Below are 24,039 nucleotides of genomic sequence, written 5' to 3'. Positions count from 1 at the left end.
GTGGGGGTTGACATCTATTAGGGTGGCAGGCGTTACAGGAGGGTCATGTTTACTTGTTTTAGTGTTGTTTCTAATATATATTGGGCCTGGTTTAATCCAAGAAGGAATTGGAATTCCGGAAGCAGATTTACGACTATATTTAAATAGTCTATCATGGGGAGTCATATTAGTGGCAGTACAAAGTAATGATCTAATTGAATGAAGTGCGTCCGGTAGTATGTCTTCCCAATAAGGTAGTTTCATTTGATTAGAATGTAATGTTGTTTGAATGGCCTTCCATAAGGTACCGTTGAGTTTTTCAATCTGTCCATTACCTTCAGGATGATATCTACTTGTTTTAGAAGTAGCAATTCCTTTTTTGTGTAAAAAATCCTTTATTTCTCTTGCTAAGAAATCAGAAGCACGGTCAGTATGTATCATGTCAGGCAAACCAAAAATTGAAAAGAGTTTGTTTAGACAGTGGATAATGGTTTTGCTTGTCATATCTCTGCAAGGAAAAGCGAAAGGAAAACGGGAATACTCATCAATTAGAGTAAGTAGATATTTGTTGCCATGTATAGAAGTAGGTAGAGGGCCTTTAAAATCAAGATTTAATCGTTGAAAAGGTAATATGGCTTGAATGAGAGTCCCTCCATTGGTATTGGCGAATTTGGGTTTCAGTAATTGACAGGATGAGCAAGAGTCAGTAATATTCTTAATTTGATCCAAAGTAAAAGGGAGGTTCCTCGTTCTTATAAAATGGCTTAGTCTTGAAACACCAGGATGACATAATTGTTTATGTAAATCACGAAGATCTTGTAGATTGTAAGTAAGAGCAGAGATGCGAGAGAATGTGTCGGCAGCAATATTTTCAGGTCCAGGTCGATAAACTATAGTGAAATTGTATTGGGATAATTCTATACGCCAACGACATATTTTGTCATTCTTAATTTTTGATTTTCTTTTATTGTCGAATATGAAGCTGATGCTCTTCTGATCTGTGATGACTTTAAAGTGCCTGCCGAGTAGAAAATGTCGCCACTTACGGAGAGCTTCTACAATAGCGGCTGCCTCTTTTTCTACTGCATGGTGCTTAATTTCGTTAGTATTGAGAGTTCTTGAAAAAAATGCAATAGGACGACCTTCTTGATTTAGTGTTGCAGCAATGCAATAGTTACTAGCGTCCGTTTCTACTTCAAATTCTTTATTTGGATCTACCGTTATTAAAGTGGCGTCTTTTAGATCATTTTTCAATGTTTGAAAAGATTTTAATACAGATGGAGGTAGTGGAAATTCTTTGTTTTGATTTAGTGATAAAATTTTATCAGAAAATTTTTTAATGAATTTGCAGTAATAGGAAAACATTCCAACTATTCTTTTTTGAGATTTAAGATTCAGCGGAGGTGGCATTTCGAGTAATGGTTTTAGTCTTTGATAATCGGGAGCTATTTGATTATTTTCTATGGTGTAGCCGAGTAGAGTAATAGAACTAGAAGAAATTATGCTTTTATTTTCATTTAAAGTGATGTTATATTGTTTAGCAATTTTGTAGAATTTTTGAAGATTGTAATCGTGTTCTTCTTGATTTTTTCCGCATATAGTTACGTTATCAACATACACAAAGGTATCGGTTAGATTTTCTTTTTCTATAATATAGTCTATGCTCCTCTGGAAAGCACTTACTCCATTGGTGACGCCAAAAGGAAGACGAGTAAATTGAAAAAGTTTGCCACTTACTTCAAACGCAGTGAATTTACGATCAGCATGATTTATAGGTATTTGGTGATAAGCAGATTTTAGGTCGAGAGTAGAGAAGATGTTATATTGAGCGATGTCGTCTACCATCTTATTGATATTAGGCATTGGGTAAGCGTCTAGTTCCGTGAATCTATTAATGGTATCGCTGTAGTCGACTACCATTCTTTTCTTATGATTCTCATTCGAAGTTACAAGAACTTGCGCTCGCCACGGAGATATCGAAGGTTCAATTATGCCTTCTTTCAACATTCTAGCAGTCTCTTCTTTTATGAATTTGTTGGCGGCAAAAGTGTAACGTCGGGATTTTGTCGCAATAGGAGTAGTATGAGGAGAAAGATTAGAAAAGAGAGGAGGGGGTGGAACGTTTATGGTAGGGAAAAAATTATTCGTGTTTATAGCTCCAATTATAAGTTTGTCTCTAGGACCGTCGAATTTAAGTGTTACTTTTTTATATTTTTTTAAAATATCTTTTCCGATTATTAAATCAATGAAAAGGTTTTCAATGATTTCAATTGTTATTCCAGTTATTTTAGCATGTTGATCGGAAGCAGCCAGAGCTATAGTTTTGTTTTTAGGTATTGTGAAGAGTTTAAGTTTTTTAGCAGTATTTTCATTAATGAATGTTTTTACACTGCCGGAGTCCACCATAGCGTTCACGAAGTGCCCGTTAATTTGGCATTGAGTGAATGTGACATCTTTGGAGTTAGTTCCTAGTCAGGATAGAGAAGGTGAGGGGTAGTCAGAGTCGTCATAAAGAACAGCAGTATGAGTGTTAGAAATAGAAGATTTACACACTTTAGCCCAATGACCATTTTTTTTGCATTTTTTACATTCGGCGTTTCGTGCAGGACATAAATATCGAGGATGACGTGATTTTCCACAGAAAAAACAAACCCCTTTTGGATGCATATTTTCTTTAGTCACAGCTATACGATTGTAGCCCGAAGGATTATTTGTAGCTGCTACAGTAAAGTTATTTGCGTAGCTTATCGAATGCTTTTCTGCTTGTTCAAGAGATCTGGCCGTGGCATATGTGTCTTGTAAAGTCAGGATGGGTTTTTCTAACAGTCGTTGTCGGATGGACGAAGAAGAAATTCCACCGATGAAAGCTTCCCGAATGTATTGATTTTTGTTTTCTTCAGCAGAAACCGCTTCGAAGTTACATGTTTTGGCAAGCATTTCCAATTGTAGTATGAAGGCATCTATATTTTGTGTTGTTTGTTGCTTCGTCGTCATCAATCGATATCTATTATAAACAATATTTTCAGGTTTTAAATAAGCGGCGTCCAATGTTCTTAATGCACTATCGTAGTCGGTTTTATCGCTTATTAAATCGAAAACAGAGGCTGAAATACAATTGATCAAGGCAAAGAAATTATCTGAAGTGTTTTCGATTAATCCGTTATTATGTGAGCGGATATAATTCTGGAGGGTTAATTTCCAATGCCTATAGGATTTTTCGGAATTAGGGCATGTAGGTTCCACCTCGAATCTGTCGGGACGTAAGATTCGATCCATTATTTTTTTTTTTACAGTTAATAAAATTGAAGTGAGTAGTATCAGTAAGTAAAGAATTGCCTTTTAGAAAGGTTTTATTAACTGTAAAATACACGTACGCTCTTGAAAGGATCGAGCGGGAAAATGAAACAGAGAGCGCTTTTATTATGAATGTCAATCCCAAGGGGGATAACTCTTAACAACAAATTAAATCATAACATCTATTAATTTATTTAGAGGGTCTTTTTGATAAATAAAATAAGTGGTTGAAGCGATTTCTAAGTGATGTTCGTCAGCCAATCAAACTAGTTTCTCGTCTGACTTCCGTTGAGTTTTTTCACTTCCGAGTAATAATACCTGCACATCTCATATATGTACGTTTGTCCTCCTTTTGCGCTGTTCTAAAAATATATCGGAAAAGTGCGTGAAAAATATCTCCGACCGCTTTTGTTTTGGTAGTTTAGTTGAATACGAATGATTTTATCAAATCACTAATAAAATGTTGCTTTTTTTTCTTTTTTTATTTTTTTAAGTATGTTACGAAATCAAGTTCAATCTTTTGTAAGAAACAAAATATAGATTTGTTTCAGGGGTCGATATGATCGGTTATGTTTATCGCGTAAAGTTTTATTGCTCATATCAGATTATTTTTTAATTTTTTGCTCCTGTTTTTTATCTTAAAATATTCTGAAGTAATTCCTTTTCATATACTTAGAATGATATATATATATATATATATATATATATATATATATATATATATATATATATATATATATATATATATAGAAAGCGGGTGGGCAATGCTCTTTTTTTTTCTTCTTCTTTCACGGTGAAGAGGAGTTCGGGGTTGGATAAGTGTTTCCAATGTAAATTATTAAATGCTAGCTACATTCATAATAAAACGACCCTGGTGTCTAACTCTGTCCCGTGGGGAGGCATAGTAAATAGGTACATTCATAATAATGATGCATAGATGTTTTGTTTGTTTTTTTATTTAGGTATTACTTTAATTTATTAATTAATACCTCTTAATGTTGTTAGATTATTTATTTTATTTATAAAGTTAAAACGATATTTAATAAATATATACTAAAGCGCAAGCGGAGAGGCAGTGTTTTTTTTATCAAGAGAAATGTTGTTAGGGTCGGAAAAGCGCCCTCAATATAAACGTTCATTTTTCTTTTTGTTTTTTTACTTCGTTTTTTTTTTCTTTTTCTTTGTTTTGTTTTGTTTTGTTTTTTTTTTTTGTTTTTTTAAGATCTTGCGTATTTTTATAATCTAAAAGTAAATAATGAAATTATCGTTTCATGTCTGCTGTGTTTTTTTTCTGATACGTAATTACCTTCTCAGGTTTTGCCTTCACTCTTTGAGAAGAGGTTTATTTAATGTCGATGGGATTGCCCAGGCACTTTTGCATGTCAGAGGGCTCCTTCTAGTGGGCGCTAACTTTTCAATCTCAGTTTCCGATCGTGGTATCTAAGTTCTTGAAGTGGGTGAGAACCCCCCCCCCCCCTCGATGAAAATGGTTTGGGGGTTTGATAAGCGCTTCCAATGTGAATATATATAAAGTGTTAGCTACCTTCGTAAAGGTCCTGGATATGACCTTAAACTATATCCAGTGGTGAGGCCCCAGCTTGTGGGCTTTGGGGAGTGTGGAGCCACCCTTTAATTGCCATTGCTACCAGGTCCACTCTGACCCGGTGTGGTAGTACCTGTTAGGGTCCCAACTAAGGTTGAATAGAAACTGACTTGAAAACAACAAATATACTCTATTAAAAAAATTTTCTTCAAAATCTTTGGATTCGGTATTAAATAACCTGAAAAGGGTTGATATGCCGTAAAACAAAAACAACCAACCAACATTCGTAAAACTTAAGCATTGGTGTTTTGTTTTTTGTTTTGTTTTTTCTTATAGGGATTGCTTTTAATTTTAAATAAGTTTCATACCTTTTTTATATTTTTATATAATAGAGATAGCTACAAAAACATTAAATATTAAGTGCCCCTATTTATTTGTCTTACCACCAAGGGCAGAAATAGACGCGGTGTTGTTTCTAAATGTAAGGCATCTAGCTCCTCAAAAGGGGCAATCTAGATTTTCCAAAAAAATAAAATTTCCTTAGTCTAGAAGCATAAGGTCTCTCTGTACAGAGGTTTGTCAGAACAGATACTTTTCCCTAGAAGTAAACCCTGACTAAATATTCAAAATCACATAGTAATCACGGCCCAAATAAGATATCCTTTCTATGGCGGCCCTGTCGGTGGGGCATTAGAATACGCCGACTGCCCCCCCCTGCAGAGGGTAAAAGTCCCTCAAGGGGGGTCCTGGATATGACCTTAAACTATATCCAGTGGTGAGGCCCCAGCTTGTGGGCTTTGGGGAGTGTGGAGCCACCCTTTAATTACCATTGCTCCCAGGTCCACTCTGACCCGGAGTGGTAGTACCTGTTAGGGTCCCAACTATGGGTTGAATAGAAACCGGCGTGAAAACAACAAATATACTCTATTAAAAAAAATTTTCTTCAAAATCTTTGGATTCGGCATTAAATAACCCAAAAAGGGTTGATATGCCGTAAAACAAAAACGGTAATCTCCAAAAATACCGTTAGGGCTTACAACATGGCCGCCAGAAGAGTCACGTGATCCGGTTGATCCAAAACATGAATCGTGCAAATGGAAAACGCAGCCTTGAAGGCAAACTTTGACAAACAATCATAATTTTTTCAAAATATATTAATTGTCGCTGAAGTTAATGTTTTAAGGAATAAATATTGTCTTAAAAACGCACTCAGACCCCCCCCTCCCTCCAAAAATAAAAACACGGTACATAAAAATCAATCTTAGTCGCAAAAATCCGAAACAGAAAGAGACACCCATTTATTTAAATATCTTTTTATTTAAATACGTTCGTTTTGTTACTTACTTTAAAAAATGTTTTGTAAATATATACTTTTTCTTTTAAATCTTTAACAGTTTTGTAAATATATTTTTTTTAAAAAATTGCTGGCGAATATTCGACCATGTTTGCTATTTGACGTGTTTACAAACAACCGACGCCATGTGCTTGTGCCAATGTCAAGGTCGAATCACCGGTGTTAGTTGAAATGTGCGCCGGGCAGGGCACCGCCAGGCGGTGTCGTCTGCTACAGGTTATCTATTCTTTACTTGGTCCGAGTAAAGATATCATGGTAAAATCCATTGAAAGCGGTCGGTGGTTCTATGCGAAAATAAAGCTATGTACGCATTATAAATGTTTCTTTTCTGGGTCTTACGTTATACATTAGTATAGGCACCGCCAAAACTGGGGGGGGGGACAGGTCAGTACTTTTTGACGGACCGTCTATTTAAAAATCTACCAAAAATCAGGTAATTATCCGATCAATACGAAATTTTCAGCGATTATTAGGAGAAGAATGAACTTTATAACAGTGTACTTATTTTTCATAAACGATATTTATATGTATATATATTTTTTTGCTTACAAAACCCCCCTTGTTTTGAAGTGGGAACAAATATGCTTAAAATAATCATCTGAAACTGAACAAAACATATTGTGTTGTTGTAAGGGACAGAATTATAGATTAAAAAAAAAAAAATTGTTTGCATACCTTATTTTGACGTCTGAATTACAGAACTTCGATTGTGTTTAATTATCCCGCTTTTGAGTTTTGAAGTGTGAAATTCGGTGAATATGTTAAGTAAAATAATTAATTTAAGCAAAACACAAAATTTTTTTTTAAATATTTATACGAAAAAAAGCCATTTTAAAATTTTTGATAAATAAATTAACAATTTTTTTTTTTTAGCGAGCCGAATAATGCATGACCATTATTAAACAGGACATGCTTTGAATAATCGATACAAAAAAAAAAAAAAAAAATTCGATAAATATTGTGCCCTTTGTGTTAAAAATAGTATCATTTTTTTCGATCCCGTTTGAAAACGTTTGCCGCCTTTCGACTACGGTGGACCAAACGCGCTGAAATAAATTTTTTTATTCTGTTTTAAATTGCCCCCCCCCCCCATTTTGAGGAGCCTGGCCCCCACACACATACACATTAAAAACCAAACTCATACAAATGATCACCCATCTGGTACTGGCCAGCCTCAGCTTAATAATACATTGAAATTTTCGTCACTGAAAAATAAGTTTTTTTTGCCTGTTTGGTCTTCCATAGTTTTCTTATCAAACGTAAACAGTCGATCTAGACTCTACATCGACGCGAAATATCTGGTTACCTATATGAATAAGTGGAATTATTTGAAATTCAGGTACTTATATTATAATATTTTTGCATATTCTCTTGGAAAATCATCCTAAATCTTAGACAATAAATAAATAAATTATTTCAAAAACCTTTCTTTTTTTTTTTTTTAAATATTTAAGTACGTTTTTTGTGCAAGACAAAAATGTCAATTGTTAACTTTTTGGGAAAATTTTACATTTAAAATTTAATTAAAAATAGTAGAAAAAGTTTTACATTATTCTGTTTTATATATGATAAAATTCAGGGTTTTATCTTTCTGGAAAAAAAAAGTTACTCAGAAATAATGGATTTTAATAAATGTAATTTAGTTTTAAAAAACAACAACAACTTGATTTTGCGGCCATTTTTGGCGGTGCCTACATTAGTACATTAGGGGCCATTTCGAGTTAAAAGTTTATTTACTGCACTCATCTGGACTAGAGAAAATCATGATTTAAATGTGTATGTCTCGTCTAAATAACTAATGATAATTCTCTGATATGGCCGACCAGACGGGTGATCAAAAAGTCAGAAATAACCGTTAGCTTGGTAAACATGAGTTTACGTATATTCATTGAATATTTGGGATTACTTTTAATTTTGAATAGTAGGCTAATGTTTTTTTTTTTTTTGTTTTGTTTTTTTTTTTTGTTTTTTTTTTTAGATCTAGCGTATTTTTTATCATTTAAATGTAAATAATTAAACTATCCTTCCATATCTGGCGTGTTTTATTGTTGATATGTAACTTACTCTGCCAAGCTTTGCCTTCTCTCTTCGAGAAGAGGTTAATTTATTGCTAATCGCCTGAGGTTCCCTTACTGGGCAATGCCGATGGGATTGCCCGGGCACTTTTTGCATATCAGAGGACTCCTCCCAGGGAGCACTAACTTTTCAATCTCACTTTCCGATCCTGATGTCTAAGTTCTTGATGTGGGGAAGAACTAAAAAAAAATTTTTTTTCTTTCATCGGATATTTAGTGATATCTGAATTTTAGTTTTATTTCGTATCGTTGTTTTTCGAGTGTTCCTTTATTAAAATAATTCGAGCACGATTTTCCATTATCGGAGGGAAGGGGGGGGGCTTTTTCGTTAGGGTAAAGGGACCAAGTCAAGAATAGATACCATGTAGCAGACGACGCCGCCTGGCGGTGACATTGACACAAGCACATGGCGTCGGTTGTTTGTAAACACATCAAAAAGCAAACATGATCGAATATTCGCCAGCAATTTTTTTTTTTTTTAAATATATTTACAAAACTTTTGAAGATTTAAAAGAAAAAGTATATATTTACAAAACATTTTTTAAAGTAAGTAACAAAACGAACGTATTTAAATAAAAGATATTTAAATAAATGGGTGTCTCTTTCTGTTTCGGATTTTTGCGACCAAGATTGATTTTTATGTACCGTGGTTTTTTTTTGGGGGGGGGGGGTTCTGAGTGCGTTTTTAAGACAATTCAATATTTATTTAATTATCCTTTAAAACATTAACTTCAGCGACAATTAATATATTTTGAAAATAATATTTTTAAATATTAAATTTTGATGAATATTCGCGAGCAAGATTTTTTTTTAACAATATATTGTCTTTCTGAGTGCGTTTTTTTTTTAATAAAAATAAAAATTATAAAAAGATTTCTATCTTGTGATACTACATTTCATCTTTATAAAAATAAGTTATAAAAAGATATGTGAATAAAATATTTTTTAAATCTCGATTGTTTATACTTGTGATTTTATTATGCATAAAAATTGCCTCGGCCTAGAAGGATTTCTCCTTCACTGACCACCGACATACATCGCACTTTAAATAAATATTGAATTATATTAAAAACGTACAAAAAAAAAAAAAAATGGCCCAAACCGTATAGAATGAACCTTTTTTTATAAGTTTTATTCAAACAGTCTTTATTTGAACTTAATGGACTGTTTTTTGTTTGTTTGTTTTTTTACTGTTTTATTCTTTTTATCAAACAAAAATAGAACTTTTATAATGAAATATATGTTATGGACTGTTTTTCAAACATCGAAATTTTAAAATTAAAGTTTTATTTAAAAAGAAAAGAAAAGACGAGGTGTTTTTTCTTTTCGAGATCTTTTTTTCGCCATTTATTACTTTGAAATTTTATTCAACAATGAAATGATAAAAAAAAAATTTTCGTTAAATATATTTTAAAATAATTATTATAAAATATCTATAAAGTCTGTAAAAGTTTGTTGAAAGTTCAAATAAAGTTTATAATTCAATTGAAAAAAAAAACACCTGGTCTTTTTTTATTTTATTTTTATTTTTTTAAATAAAACTAACTTTAATTTTAAAATTTCGATATTTGAAAAACAGTCCATAATATGTCATTATAAAAGTTCTATTTTTGTTTGATAAAAAAAATAAAACAGTTCTTAAAAAGTTCTGTAAATATATTAAAAACGCACCCAGAAAGACACACATTTATTGAAATATCTTATATTTAAAAAAAATAATCTTGCTCGCGAATATTTGCCAAATTTAATATTTAAAAATATTATTTTCAAAATATATTAATTGTCGCTGAAGTTAATGTTTTAAAGAATAAATATTGAATTGTCTTTCAAACGCACACAGAAAACACTCCCAAAAAACACGGTACATAAAAATCAATCTTAGTCGCAAAAATCCGAAACAGAAAGAGACACCTATTTATTTAAATATCTAAATACGTTCGTTTTGTTACTTACTTAAAAAAAAAAAATGTTTTGTAAATATATACTTTTTCTTTTAAATCTTCAAAAGTTTTGTAAATATATTTTTTTTAAAAATTGCTGGCGAATATTCGACCATGTTTGCTATTTGACGTGTTTACAAACAACCGACGCCATGTGCTTGTGCCAATGTCAAGGTCGAATCACCGGTGTTAGTTGAAATGTGCGCCGGGCAGGGCACCGCCAGGCGGTGTCGTCTGCTACAGGTTATCTATTCTTTACTTGGTCCGAGTAAAGATATCATTTATGTATTTTTTTGAACATTTTTTTTTTAATACTAAGAATAACTTATATATTTAAGTGTAAATAAAGTAATTTATAAATAAAATTAACTCCAATTTACAAAAATGGAATCTATTATTAATTTATTTTAAGGGACTATTTGATAAATAAAATAAGAGCTCGGGGCGATTTCTAAGTGATGTTCGTCAGCCAATCAAATTCGTTTCTCGACTGACTTCCGTTGTTGAGTTTTTCACTTCCGAGTAATAAAACCTACACATCTCATCTCTGTACGTTTGTCCTCTTACGCTGTTCTCAAAAAATATCGGAAAAGTGCGTGAAAAATATCCCCGATCGCTTTTGTTTTGGTAAGTTTAATTGAATACGAATGATTTTATTAAAGTACTAATAAAATTAACTTTATTATGTTAGGAAATCAAAGTAACCCCGAATATTTAATGAATAAGAACAAACGAAATATGAATTTCTTTTGGGATCGACATAATCGGTTATGTTTATCGCTTAATATTGGTTGCATCAGGAGAAATGGTTTCTTTTTCTTTAATTATATAGAACTTTTGTGTTGTGAGATTATTTAAAATATATATACTGAAGGGAGAGGCAGTGTTTTTTTGTTTTTTTTTTTATCTATAGAAATGTTTTGTTAGGGTTGGAAAAGCGCCTTCAAATAAACGTTAGCTTGGTAAACATGAGTTTACGTATATTCATTGAATTTGGGATTACTTTTAATTTTGAATGGTAGGCTAATGTTTTTTTGTTTTTTTAGATCTAGCGTATTTTTTATCATTTAAATGTAAATAATTAAACTATCCTTCCATATCTGGCGTGTTTTATTGTTGATATGTAACTTACTCTCCCAAGCTTTGCCTTCTCTCTTCGAGAAGAGGTTAATTTATTGCTAATCGCCTGAGGTTCCCTTACTGGGCAATGCCGATGGGATTGCCCGGGCACTTTTTGCATATCAGAGGACTCCTCCCAGGGAGCACTAACTTTTCAATCTCACTTTCCGATCCTGATGTCTAAGTTCTTGATGTGGGGGAGAACTAAAAAAAAAATTTTTTTTCTTTCATCGGATATTTAGTGATATCCGAATTTTAGTTTTATTTCGTATCGTTGTTTTTCGAGTGTTCCTTTATTAAAATAATTCGAGCACGATTTTCCATTATCGGAGGGAGGGGGGGGGCTTTTTCGTTAGGGTAAAGGGACCAAGTCAAGAATAGATACCCTGTAGCAGACGACGCCGCCTGGCGGTGACATTGGCACAAGCACATGGCGTCGGTTGTTTGTAAACACATCAAATAGCAAACATGGTCGAATATTCGCCAGCAATTTTTTTTTTTTTTAATATATTTACAAAACTTTTGAAGATTTAAAAGAAAAAGTATATATTTACAGAACATTTTTTTAAAGTAAGTAACAAAACGAACGTATTTAAATAAAAAATATTTAAATAAATGGGTGTCTCTTTCTGTTTCGGATTTTTGCGACCAAGATTGATTTTTATGTACCGTGTTTTTTTTTTTGGGGGGGGGTTCTGAGTGCGTTTTTAAGACAATTCAATATTTATTTAATTATCCTTTAAAACATTAACTTCAGCGACAATTAATATATTTTGAAAATAATATTTTTAAATATTAAATTTTGATGAATATTCGCGAGCAAGATTTTTTTAAAAATATATTTTAATAAATGGGTGTCTTTCTGAGTGCGTTTTTTTTTAATAAAAATAAAAATTATAAAAAGATTTCTATCTTGTGATACTACATTTCATCTTTATAAAAGTAAGTTATAAAAAGATATGTGAATAAAATATTTTTTAAATCTCGATTGTTTATACTTGTGATTTTATTATGCATAAAAATTGCCTCGGCCTAGAAGGATTTCTCCTTCACTGACCACCGACATACATCGCACTTTAAATAAATATTGAATTATATTAAAAACGTACAAAAAAAAAAAAATGGCCCAAACCGTATAGAATGAACCTTTTTTTATAAGTTTTATTCAAACAGTCTTTATTTGAACTTAATGGACTGTTTTTTGTTTGTTTGTTTTTTTACTGTTTTATTCTTTTTATCAAACAAAAATAGAACTTTTATAATGAAATATATGTTATGGACTGTTTTTCAAACATCGAAATTTTAAAATTAAAGTTTTATTTAAAAAGAAAAGAAAAGACGAGGTGTTTTTTCTTTTCGAGATCTTTTTTTCGCCATTTATTACTTTGAAATTTTATTCAACAATGAAATGATAAAAAAAAATTTTTTCGTTAAATATATTTTAAAATAATTATTATAAAATATCTATAAAGTCTGTAAAAGTTTGTTGAAAGTTCAAATAAAGTTTATAATTCAATTGAAAAAAAAAAAAACACCTTGTCTTTTTTTATTTTATTTTTATTTTTTTAAATAAAACTAACTTTAATTTTAAAATTTCGATGTTTGAAAAACAGTCCATAATATGTCATTATAAAAGTTCTATTTTTGTTTGATAAAAAGAATAAAACAGTTATTAAAAAGTTCTGTAAATATATTAAAAACGCACCCAGAAAGACAAAGACACACATTTATTGAAATATCTTATATTTAAAAAAAATAATCTTGCTCGCGAATATTTGCCAAATTTAATATTTAAAAATATTATTTTCAAAATATATTAATTGTCGCTGAAGTTAATGTTTTAAAGAATAAATATTGAATTGTCTTTAAAACGCACACAGAAAACACTTCCAAAAAACACGGTACATAAAAATCAATCTTGGTCGCAAAAATCCGAAACAGAAAGAGACACCCATTTATTTAAATATCTTTTATCTAAATACGTTCGTTTTGTTACTTACTTAAAAAAAAAAAAATGTTTTGTAAATATATACTTTTTCTTTTAAATCTTCAAAAGTTTTGTAAATATATTTTTTTTAAAAATTGCTGGCGAATATTCGACCATGTTTGCTATTTGACGTGTTTACAAACAACCGACGCCATGTGCTTGTGCCAATGTCAAGGTCGAATCACCGCTGTTAGTTGAAATGTGCGCCGGGCAGGGCACCACCAGGCGGTGTCGTCTGCTACAGGTTATCTATTCTTTACTTGGTCCGAGTAAAGATATCATTTATGTATTTTTTTGAACATTTTTTTTTAATACTAAGAATAACTTATATATTTAAGTGTAAATAAAGTAATTTATAAATAAAATTAACTCCAATTTACAAAAATGGAATCTATTATTAATTTATTTTAAGGGACTATTTGATAAATAAAATAAGAGCTCGGAGCGATTTCTAAGTGATGTTCGTCAGCCAATCAAATTCGTTTCTCGACTGACTTCCGTTGTTGAGTTTTTCACTTCCGAGTAATAAAACCTACACATCTCATCTCTGTACGTTTGTCCTCTTACGCTGTTCTCAAAAAATATCGGAAAAGTGCGTGAAAAATATCCCGGATCGCTTTTGTTTTGGTAAGTTTAATTGAATACGAATGATTTTATTAAAGTACTAATAAAATTAACTTTATTATGTTAGGAAATCAAAGTAACCCCGAATATTTAATGAATAAGAACAAACGAAATATGAATTTCTTTTGGGATCGACATAATCGGTTATGTTTATCGCTTAATATTGGTTGCATCAGGAGAAATGGTTTCTTTTTCTTTAATTATATAGAACTTTTGTGTTGTGAGATTATTTAAAATATATATACTGAAGGGAGAGGCAGTGTTTTTTTGTTTTTTTTTATCTATAGAAATGTTTTGTTAGGGTTGGAAAAACGCCTTCAAATAAACGTTAGCTTGGTAAACATGAGTTTACGTATATTCATTGAATTTGGGATTACTTTTAATTTTGAATGGTAGGCTAATGTTTTTTTTTTTTTTTTTTAGATCTAGCGTATTTTTTATCATTTAAATGTAAATAATTAAACTATCCTTGACCTTCCATATCTGGCGTGTTTTATTGTTGATATGTAACTTACTCTCCCAAGCTTTGCCTTCTCTCTTCGAGAAGAGGTTAATTTATTGCTAATCGCCTGAGGTTCCCTTACTGGGCAATGCCGATGGGATTGCCCGGGCACTTTTTGCATATCAGAGGACTCCTCCCAGGGAGCACTAACTTTTCAATCTCACTTTCCGATCCTGATGTCTAAGTTCTTGATGTGGGGGAGAACTAAAAAAAAAATTTTTTTTCTTTCATCGGATATTTAGTGATCTCCGAATTTTAGTTTTATTTCGTGTCGTTGTTTTTCGAGTGTTCCTTTATTAAAATAATTCGAGCACGATTTTCCATTATCGGAGGGAGGGGGGGGGGGGGGCTTTTTCGTTAGGGTAAAGAGACCAAGTCAAGAATAGATACCCTGTAGCAGACGACGCCGCCAGGCGGTGACATTGACACAAGCACATGGCGTCGGTTGTTTGTAAACACATCAAATAGCAAACATGGTCGAATATTCGCCAGCAATTTTTTTTTTTTAAATATATTTACAAAACTTTTGAAGATTTAAAAGAAAAAGTATATATTTACAGAACATTTTTTTAAAGTAAGTAACAAAACGAACGTATTTAAATAAAAGATATTTAAATAAATGGGTGTCTCTTTCTGTTTCGGATTTTTGCGACCAAGATTGATTTTTATGTACCGTGTTTTTTTTTTTTGGGGGGGGGGGGTTCTGAGTGCGTTTTTAAGACAATTCAATATTTATTTAATTATCCTTTAAAACATTAACTTCAGCGACAATTAATATATTTTGAAAATAATATTTTTAAATATTAAATTTTGATGAATATTCGCGAGCAAGATTTTTTTAACAATATATTTTAATAAATGGGTGTCTTTCTGAGTGCGTTTTTTTTTAATAAAAATAAAAATTATAAAAAGATTTCTATCTTGTGATACTACATTTCATCTTTATAAAAGTAAGTTATAAAAAGATATGTGAATAAAATATTTTTTAAATCTCGATTGTTTATACTTGTGATTTTATTATGCATAAAAATTGCCTCGGCCTAGAAGGATTTCTCCTTCACTGACCACCGACATACATCGCACTTTAAATAAATATTGAATTATATTAAAAACGTACAAAAAAAAAAAAAAATGGCCCAAACCGTATAGAATGAACCTTTTTTTATAAGTTTTATTCAAACAGTCTTTATTTGAACTTAATGGACTGTTTTTTGTTTGTTTGTTTTTTTTACTGTTTTATTCTTTTTATCAAACAAAAATAGAACTTTTATAATGAAATATGTTATGGACTGTTTTTCAAACATCGAAATTTTAAAATTAAAGTTTTATTTAAAAAGAAAAGAAAAGACGAGGTGTTTTTTTCTTTTCGAGATCTTTTTTTCGCCATTTATTACTTTGAAATTTTATTCAACAATAAAATGATAAAAAAAAATTTTCGTTAAATATATTTTAAAATAATTATTATAAAATATCTATAAAGTCTGTAAAAGTTTGTTGAAAGTTCAAATAAAGTTTATAATTTAATTGAAAAAAAAAAAAAAACACCTGGTCTTTTTTTATTTTATTTTTTTAAATAAAACTAATTTTAATTTTAAAATTTCGATGTTTGAAAAACAGTCCATAATATGTCATTATAAAAGTTCTATTTTTGTTTGATAAAAAGAATAAAACAGTTATTAAAAAGTTCTGTAAATATATTAAAAACGCACTCAGAAAGACACACATTTATTGAAATATCTTTTATTAAAAAAGAAAATCTTGCTCGCGAATATTCGTCAAAATTTAATATTTAAAAATATTATTTTCAAAATATATTAATTGTCGCTGAAGTTAATGTTTTAAAGAATAAATATTGAATTGTCTTTAAAACGCACACAGAAAACACCCCCAAAAAACACGGTACATAAAAATCAATCTTAGTCGCAAAAATCCGAAACAGAAAGAGACACCTATTTATTTAAATATCTAAATACGTTCGTTTTGTTACTTACTTAAAAAAAAAAAATGTTTTGTAAATATATACTTTTTCTTTTGAATCTTCAAAAGTTTTGTAAATATATTTTTTTTAAAAATTGCTGGCGAATATTCGACCATGTTTGCTATTTGACGTGTTTACAAACAACCGACGCCATGTGCTTGTGCCAATGTCAAGGTCGAATCACCGGTGTTAGTTGAAATGTGCGCCGGGCAGGGCACCGCCAGGCGGTGTCGTCTGCTGCAGGTTATCTATTCGTTACTTGGTCCGAGTAAAGATATCATTTATGTATTTTTTTGAACATTTTTTTTTAATACTAAGAATAACTTATATATTTAAGTGTAAATAAAGTAATTTATAAATAAAATTAACTCCAATTTACAAAAATGGAATCTATTATTAATTTATTTTAAGGGACTATTTGATAAATAAAATAAGAGCTCGGAGCGATTTCTAAGTGATGTTCGTCAGCCAATCAAATTTCTTTCTCGACTAACTTTCGTTGAGTTTTTCACTTCCGAGTAATAAAACCTACACATCTCATCTCTGTATGTTTGTCCTCCTTTTACGCTGTTCTCAAAAAATATCGGAAAAGTGCGTGAAAAATATCCCCGATCGCTTTTGTTTTGGTAAGTTTAATTGAATACGAATGATTTTATTAAAGTACTAATAAAATTAACTTTATTATGTTAGGAAATCAAAGTAACCCCGAATATTTAATGAATAAGAACAAACGAAATATGAATTTCTTTTGGGATCGACATAATCGGTTATGTTTATCGCTTAATATTGGTTGCATCTGCTGGAAAACCGCCTCTGTGGTACCAGTCTTCAAGAATTCTGGTGAAAGAACTGACCCACTAAATTATCGCCCCATTAGCCTTCTCCCGCTTTTCGCCAAAATATTTGAGTCCTTAGTTAATCAAGCCCTAGTCCAGCACCTAACAGCTGCTAAACTCCTGACTGACAAACAATATGGATTCAGGCAAGCCCGTTCAACAGCAGATATCTTAACTGTAGTTTCCGAACGTATGTACCGTTCATTGGATAAAACAGGGGAGGGTAGAGCGGTGGCCCTTGATATATCTAAGGCTTTTGACAGGGTATGGCACGATGGTCTTCTAAGGAAAATTAGATCATATGGAATCACTGGAAGAATTTATAATGTAATTAAATCCTTCTTAAGTAATAGAAAAATCAAAGTTGTCCTTGACGGACATACATCCAAACAATATGACATAAATGCGGGAGTACCTCAGGGGTCTATCCTTGGACCTCTATTATTCCTGATATTCATAAACAACCTCCCTGATAATATTGTTTCGGAGATGGGTATATTTGCCGATGACACCACTCTCTATAACAGATATGAGGGGAAAACAAATGAACACATATCCAAGGCAATAGCAGAAACACTAGAGGACGACCTCCAATCCGTAGTGGAATGGGGACAAAAATGGTTGGTCACATTCAATGCTGCTAAGACTAAGCTTGTTTCCTTCAATAACTACAAGAAACCTTCTCTACCACCAATAGCAATGGCCAAGAACACATTGCCTGAAAGTACTTCTTTTAAACTCCTCGGCCTAACATTTACAGGGAATATGAACTGGAATAGATACATTGAGAGCATTGCCAAGGCTGCTGCAAGAAAGTTTGGCTCCCTCTACCATGCTAGAAAACTACTTACGCCTGCCAGTATCCTATACCTCTATAAGGCAACCATTCGCCCATGTATGGAGTACTGTTGTCACATCTGGGCTGGTGCATCTGCTGCTTGTCTCTCGCTCCTGGACAGGGTTCAAAAAAGAGTCGCCAACCTGATAGGTCCTGAACTGTCATCTAGGCTTCAACCTCTGTCCTATCGACGAGATGTTGCATCCCTCTGCCTGTTCTACAAATACTTTAATGGTGAATGCTCTGACGAACTGCAAACACTTGTACCTCCCCGACGTAACTACCCCCGACAAGCTACTAAGTCTCATCCCTTTACAGTAGAGATCCCTAGGTGCAAGAAAGCCTTTTACTCCAATAGTTTCTTCCCCAGAACTGCGGGTCTTTGGAACTCCCTTCCGGGATTCTGCTTTCCCAACTGCAATGATATGCAGAAGTTTAAGTGTAATGTTAACAAACATCTTTCTACTCTTCTCCCCTCATAATGACCCCGCTAATTAATTCCCTAATAGTAGCCCCCTGCTTCAAAGTGGCACTGTGCCTTGTTTGGGGTGAAAATTGAATAAAAAAAAAAATAAATAAAATAAAAAAATCAGGAGAAATGGTTTCTTTTTCTTTAATTATATAGAACTTTTGTGTTGTGAGATTATTTAAAATATATATACTGAAGGGAGAGGCAGTGTTTTTTTGTTTTTTTTTTTATATCTATAGAAATGTTTTGTTAGGGTTAGAAAAGCGCCTTCAAATAAACGTTAGCTTGGTAAACATGAGTTTACGTATATTCATTGAATTTGGGATTACTTTTAATTTTGAATAGTAGGCTAATGTTTTTTTTGTTTTTTTTTTGTGTTTTGTTTGTTTTTTTTGTTTTTTTAGATCTAGCGTATTTTTTATCATTTAAATGTAAATAATTAAACTATCCTTCCATATCTGGCGTGTTTTATTGTTGATATGTAACTTACCCTCCCAAGCTTTGCCTTCTCTCTTCGAGAAGAGGTTAATTTATTGTTAATCGCCTGAGGTTCCCTTACTGGGCAATGCCGATGGGATTGCCCGGGCACTTTTTGCATATCAGAGGACTCCTCCTAGGGGGCACTAACTTTTCAATCTCACTTTCCGATCCTGATGTCTAAGTTCTAAAAAAAAAATTTTTTTTTTCATCGGATATTTAGTGAAATCTGAATGAAATGAAGGAGAATTAAAATGTTTGAAAATCTTATTCAAAATATATATTAAACTATTGTTCTCCAACTCCAATAAGGCAACGTTTCTCTCCACTCTGTCTACACAATAGTGTTGTATAATAACACGAGCGTATGGAAGCAAGAACAAAGTAATTCAGTTCAAGCCTTTATTTAGGGTCAAAGTGAATTGATATACACAGTCTACTAGGCGTCAGGAAGGCTGGAATAGGGATCCAAGTGTTATGGTAGGTTGGAGTCCTCTGGTGGTAGGCCTCAGGGAACGAACAGTGATAGGTGACTAAGCACCTTTGAATCAACCGCTGTCGCCGAGAGGGGAGCTGCTGCTGCTGGAAGGAGCTGAGGGGAACGGCTGTGGGAGCTGCTGCTGCTGGAAGGAGCTGAGGGGAACGGCTGTGGCTGCTGCTGCTGCTGGGAAGAGCTGAGGAGAACTGGCGTGGCTGCTGCTGATTATGATACCGTCAGCGAGGCGATCCGCTCTGGTTGGCAGTCTGCTGGTAGCTGACTTTTTTCTCTGACGGTCGACTTATTTATACAGCGAGCGCGGACGTAGTAGGGAACATAGCAGCTCCGAGGCAAAAATGGCTGTCGTATTTTTTATTTGTGTTAGTTTTCCGTAATTAACCACAGATCAGGGATTCGCTTATTTGGAGGTATATTCAGTTGTATATATCCCATCAAAGCTGTAAACATTGCGAATCAGCTTATGTAGGAAATACGTCGCGACCGTACTCCGTGACCTAACTATTTACGTTTGAAGTGCATGTGAGAGGGGTTGTCAGGTGTATTATTAATATTTCTACTCCTAATTTAGTTGATGCCGTTAATGCGTCCCCCCCCCCCGGATGATTTGCGGGTTATGCTGTTGATGTGGGAGTGGATGTGTTTTGACACCCCGATGTGTGTTTAATACGGCTCTGAACATTTTGCCGATAAACAATGTTGGTCTTCGCGCCGCCATTGTTGTTCCCTAGTTCCTCCTCGTCCCGTGCTTCGTTTATGTAACTGTATGGGGATCTTGCGATATAACAATAGTTACAGTTCAGATTGGTTTATCGGCTCACTTCCGTTCATAACACACCTCCACAGGTGCCTCCTCGTATTTTCGGTGACCCCAAAAACAACAACACTAAAGTCCACCTATTTGTAGAGCTATAATATTAATAAAAATTATGAGACAATTTCCTGTGTATGTCTGTTTTTCTCGCAGTAACGTAACTTTAAATTACTTTTCATTTGTTGTTAATCCAATATTTCACATGAATTGAAAATGCAATAGTTCGAAATAAATCAAAATTTTTAAAATCCTCCAGACTGCATCTTTTAATAGTTTCATAAAAGAATGAATTAGTTTAAAATACAAAGAATGAATGAGCCTTTGAAACTTTAAATGGATTTTGAAGCATTCAAAAACCACCAACTTAACAAAATAAATTGCCATTTTATCAAAATTTGATAATTTAATTAACAAACTTTGAAATACCCCCCCCCACACACACAAAAAATGAATATAATTCTGTAATAATGAATATTTTAAAAAATGAACGAAATAAAAATTGGTAATTGTCTACAATTGGGCATATAAATTTTTTTTTTCAAGTAAAATCTTTTAAAAAAATCTTTGTATGTACCTGTCACCTCATGAAAATTATGTAAATTGATCAGGTTTTTTTTTTTCTTTTTTTTTTAAGAAAATCAAATATTATGACACATTTTATCAGAAAAACTAGACGCCATGTTTATTTTGAATGATACGTTGCTAGTGAAACCTTGGGAATCACGGAAATGTAGGATCGACAAGGGCATACAATCGACTTTCCACCCTCTAGAAAAAAAATCCTTTAAAATTAACACATTTATAGCTTTTTGGAGAGATCACTTTTCTATAACGTATGAGCGCCCAAATCATGGTCACCTGTTTAAGAAAAAAAAGGGATTTTGCCATCTTTTTCAAAGTCGAGTATTTCGCCCACCCACCCAAAAATGTAAACAGATCTTTTGTTGGGGGAGGGGGTCAACGTTTGGGTGCTCGTTTTCTGTAAAATTGTGTTCATTGTATGTTGCCCCTCCCCCTCCGGACCCAAACTGGTGACCATAAAGTAGGTGCACATTATGCGTTTAATTATTATAGAAAAGTGACCCCCCCACTTTTTTAAAAGTAACATTTCTTCATATCTTGGATTCTACTCGTTTGCTGGAATTGTATAAACGTTATTTTCGTTTTCAGTGTCCCTGCAAAACTTGTTGATCCTACATTGCCGTGATTCCCAAAAGGTGTCGCTAGCAGCGGATCATTCAAACTAAACCTGGCGGCACGTTTTTCTCTGATAAAATGTGTCATAATATTTGACTTTCTTGAATAAAAATTTTTTTTAAAATACTTGATCGATTTACGTGCTTTTTTTGGAATATGACATCTTTGTGCGGTGACGGACATAATTCATAAACATTTTTAAAGATTTTTTTATAGGCCCAATTATAGACAAGACGCACCCAAAATGTTTAAGTAATGAATAATTTAACTACAAAGATACGTTTTTATTTTAAAAATATATATATATATACACTGATTGTGCCTATCTGGTATTATCCAGAATGCAGTGAAGCCATTTTAGTTTGTTTGTGTGTGTATGTGTGTGTGTGTTAATATTATATATATATATTTTTATACCTATGGAGAGAAAAAAAAAAAAAAAAAAAAAAAGAATCAAAATTTGAAAGGGGCAACTTTTTATATTTTATAATTAAAAGGAGTTATTCCCCCGTTTTTTTTTTTGTTTTTTTTTTTTTAATTTTGAGTGACACTACATACTCTTTCTTAAAATAAACTGTAGCAAAATAAACTATTATAGTGCTAATAATATACTACAGCAATAACAAATAAAAAATTTGCTATCTGGAATCAGTTTGTTACTTTAAATGCTATTTGAGTCTAACTTTTAAAACGTCAGAAAATAAAAGTTAAATTCACAATGAAAATATATTATTTTGCTTCTGTTAAATTTAGTTGCACCATTTTGTTTTTTTGTTTTTTTTTAATTTAGAACCGAAAATTTCAAAATTGACTACATTAAAAGATAAACCCCCAAAAGTGTAAATTTTGAAAACCATTTTTTGTTGTTGAATTTTCACCCATCTATGATTGTCTTTAATTGACATAATGTTTACTTTTTTCTTTTAAATATGTTGATTTTGTGTTTATTATTATTGGAGACAATCGATTTTGGATGATACAAGAGTGGGTGGGAGGCAGCGTATACCTGCGAGTAGGCCTTGGTGGTTGGGTTGATAATTTTGTTGCTGTATCAAATAAGGTTTATGCTAACTTAAAAATTAAAGTGAGGGTCAGGTATAGAAGGTCATTATTAAAGATCTGCTATTCTCATCACTGAAGATGACTTTTCGATTTGTATGGTTAGCAACTGGCTTACATCACATTCTATTCTGAATTGATTTATAGGCCTTTTTGTTGAATGATTCAGTTGGAGCATCTTCTATAATGAACCACTATAATTGTGTGTTACATCATTAACTACAAACTATTTGGACTTATAGTAATGAGCATATCACTCATCACCTATGCACATTTTTCCTTACAATGGTTAGAGTCTCTCATTAACCAGAACGTTGACAGACTCTACATCATATCTTAACATTATTACCAGACAGGTTTTATGATTGCAAACCTCTTGTCTTTGTAACTGCATTTATCCAGAGAGTGTTGAACCAACTCCAAATGAGTTAGCCATGTCAAGGTGTTCCATGTCAATCAACAGTTAGGTCTTCAGCATACTTCAGCCATTTCCTCACCTAACAATGATAATGACATTTCTGACAGACATGTAATGGGGGAAAAAAGTTAGGAAACAAAAATTCAGAAACACAAAAATGTTTAAGATGTGGATTGATTATTATGCAAGGTGTGAAGTGCTTGGATAAAGTATTTGGTAAAATTCAGTTGTAAATGATACTGTTCTGGAGGTTGAAGATTCAATCCTCAGTGTGGTCAACACTCAAAATACAATTACAAATTAAGATTTTTATCAAGTCATGGCTCATGGAAAAAGAGCTTGCTACCCTTGTTGATTTTAAGATGTACCCTGGTTTCAGAAATTGGTCCTCCTTTCATGATAAACATGCACAGCAAAGTAGTTTGGATATTGATAATTGTTATTTGAACATATATGAATAATAAAAAGTTCAAATAGTCGGAAATTATTACATATATAGCAAAATATGTTACTATTGCCTGCTTTAGTATTTTGGAGTTTTTTCTTCCTCACTTATCAATCTAAACATGGCACATTTCATTAGCATGTGAGGGGTTACTATTTGAAGCCATATCTATAGGGACACTGTGTAGAGTGTTGAGCAGCTAGATATCTGTTTACATTACATTTAAATTTCTACAGATTTGTACAATCAGAATTTCAAAGTCTAGTAGTTAAAGTAAAGAAATTAGAGTAGAATGCTTTTTAGCATCTTGGGACCTCCACAGTGATTTAAGTGTCAAGTTAGTCGGATGCATTTACATTGAGGGGGGTACAAGTGCTATTAGTTTGTCAGAACATATTCCGTTATCATACTTGTAAAATAGGTACAGCAATGCAACAGGATTAGATTTTGGTAGATAGTGCAAGATCTATTAAATTGTTAGCTTATTTTTGGATTCTGATGTCTAATAGAGATTGACTAGTGGTAGATACACTAGTCTAGATGTGTGACACATAAGTAAATTGTGGCTTTGTAAAGATATAAGATCCTGTGAGGT

The 24,039-nt window shown here is 32.4% G+C and overlaps 1 protein-coding gene and 1 long non-coding RNA gene across 3 annotated transcripts in view; one reads left to right on the top strand and one right to left on the bottom strand.

Moving 5' to 3' along the window:
• The window catches only part of LOC145277572 (uncharacterized), a 272,319-nt gene that overhangs the window by 232,516 nt on the left and 15,764 nt on the right, over positions 1–24,039 (top strand). The gene's annotated exons all lie outside the window — the stretch shown is intronic.
• LOC145277573 (uncharacterized) overlaps positions 22,037–24,039 on the bottom strand; it is a 446,087-nt gene continuing 444,084 nt past the window's right edge. Inside the window, exon 4 of the long non-coding RNA XR_013868161.1 lies at positions 22,037–24,030. This is a non-coding gene — a long non-coding RNA (uncharacterized LOC145277573). The remainder of the gene's footprint in view (positions 24,031–24,039) is intronic.

This window comes from Euprymna scolopes, chromosome 6 (assembly GCF_053919585.1).
Source record: "Euprymna scolopes isolate OS-2025 chromosome 6, ASM5391958v1, whole genome shotgun sequence".
Taxonomy (NCBI): domain Eukaryota; kingdom Metazoa; phylum Mollusca; class Cephalopoda; order Sepiida; family Sepiolidae; genus Euprymna; species Euprymna scolopes.
The sequence above is the reverse complement of the archived record's forward strand: the minus strand, read 5'-3'. Positions and strand labels throughout refer to the sequence as shown.